The sequence below is a fragment of the Solanum pennellii genome, chromosome 11 (assembly GCF_001406875.1).
Source record: "Solanum pennellii chromosome 11, SPENNV200".
Classification (NCBI taxonomy): domain Eukaryota; kingdom Viridiplantae; phylum Streptophyta; class Magnoliopsida; order Solanales; family Solanaceae; genus Solanum; species Solanum pennellii.
The window spans coordinates 16,956,973-16,959,283 of record NC_028647.1 but is presented as its reverse complement, the minus strand read 5'-3'; positions in this window follow the sequence as shown (position 1 = coordinate 16,959,283).

Here is a 2,311-nt window from a genome sequence, read left to right as displayed (position 1 = left end):
TGGGTTGCTCCTATTTTATTTGTGAAAAAGAAGGATGGAAGTCTTCGTATGTGCATAGACTACAGGCAGCTGAATAAGGTAACTATTAAGAACAAGTATCCTATTCCTCGAATTGATGATTTGTTCGATCAGTTACAAGGTGCTTGTGTCTTCTCTAAAATTGATCTGAGATCCGGTTATCATCAATTGAAAATACGGGCAGCAGATGTGCCAAAGACTGCTTTTCGAACCAGGTATGGGCATTACGAATTCTTAGTAATGTCTTTTGGGCTTACGAATGCCCCTGCTGCTTTCATGAGTCTGATGAACGGGATTTTTAAGCCATATCTGGATCTCTTTGTTATTGTATTCATTGATGATATACTGATATACTCAAAGAGCAGGAAAGAACATGAGGACCATTTGAGAATTGTATTGGAGTTGTTGAGGGAGAAAAGGCTTTATGCCAAATTCTCCAAGTGTGAGTTTTGGCTAGATTCAGTGTCCTTCTTGGGGCACGTGGTTTCTATGGATGGAGTGATGGGGGATCCTTCTAAGATTGAAGCAGTGAAGGGGTGGGGAAGACCTACTAATGTTACATAGGGAAGGAGCTTTGTTGGTTTAGCTAGCTACTACCGTCGATTTGTCAAGGGCTTTTCTTCTATTGCTTCGCAGCTAACAAATTTGACTAAGCAGAATGTTCCCTTTGTATGGTCGGATGAATGTGAAGAAAGTTTTCAGAAACTCAAGACTTTGTTGACTACTGCACCAATTCTTACCTTGCCAGTGGAAGGTAAGAATTTCATTTTCTATTGTGATACATCTTATTCTTGTTTGGGTGCAGTGCTAATGCAGGAGAGAAATGTAATTGCTTATTCTTCGAGGCAATTGAAAGTGCACGAACGTAACTATCCGACCCATGATTTGGAGTTGGCTGCAGTTGTATTTGCATTAAAGCCATGGAGACATTATCTATATGGGGTCAAGTGTGAAGTTTATACAGATCATCGTAGTTTACAGTATGTCTTTACTCAGAAAGATTTGAATTTGAGTCAGAGGAGGTGGATGGAACTATTGAAGGACTATGATATTACTATATTGTATAACCCAGGAAAGGCTAATGTTGTGGCAGATGCTTTAAGTGGAAAAGCAGGGAGCATGGGTAGCTTAGCCTACTTACACGTTTCTAGACGCCCATTGGCTAGAGAGGTTCAGACGTTGGCTAATGACTTTATGAGGCTGGAAGTACTAGAGAAAGGAGGATTTTTGGCCTGTGTGGAGGCAAGATCTTCTTTTCTTGACAAGATTAAGGGAAAGCAGTTTGCTGATGAGAAGCTGAGCCGAATTCGAGACATGGTATTACGAGGGGAGGCTAAAGAGGAAATAATTGATGAGGAAGGCGTTTTGAGGATTAAGGGAAGGGTATGTGTTCCCCGTGTTGATGATTTGATTCACACTATTCTTACAGAGGCTCATAGTTCAAGGTACTCTATACATCCTGGTGCAACCAAAATGTATCGCGACCTAAAGCAACATTTTTGGTGGAGTAGAATGAAGCGTGACATTGTTGATTTTGTTGCCCAATGCCCAAATTGTCAGCAGGTGAAGTATGAACACCAGAGGCCTAGAGGGACACTTCAGAGAATGCCCATTCCTGAATGGAAGTGGGAAAGAATTGCAATGGATTTCGTGGTTGGTCTTCCAAAGACATTGGGTAAGTTTGATTCTATTTAGGTAATTGTTGACAGGTTAACTAAGTCTGCTCACTTCATTCCAGTCAAGATGACTTACAATGCAGAGAAGTTATCCAAGCTCTATATCTCAAAAATTGTTCGATTGCATGGAGTACCACTCTCCATCATATCAGATAGAGGTACGCAGTTTACTTCTAAGTCTTGGAGAACATTACATGCTGAATTAGGTACTAGGCTGGATCTTAGTACTGCATTTCACCCTCAGACCAATGGTCAGTCTGAGCGAACGATTCAAGTGTTAGAGGATATGCTTAGTGCATGTGTGATAGAATTTGGTGGTCATTGGGATAAATTCTTACCCTTAGCAGAGTTTTCATACAATAATAGCTATCATTCAAGTATTGATATGGCCCCATTTGAGGCACTGTATGGGAGGAGATGTATGTCTCCATTGGTTGGTTTGATGCATTTGAGGTAAGACCTTGGGGTACCGATCTTTTGAGGGAATCGTTAGATAAGGTAAGATTCATTCAGGATAAGCTTCTAGCAGCTCAGAGCAGGCAGAAGGAATATGCAGATCGAAAGGTTACGGACTTGAATTTTATGGAGGGTAAACAAGTCTTGCTGAAGGTTTCACC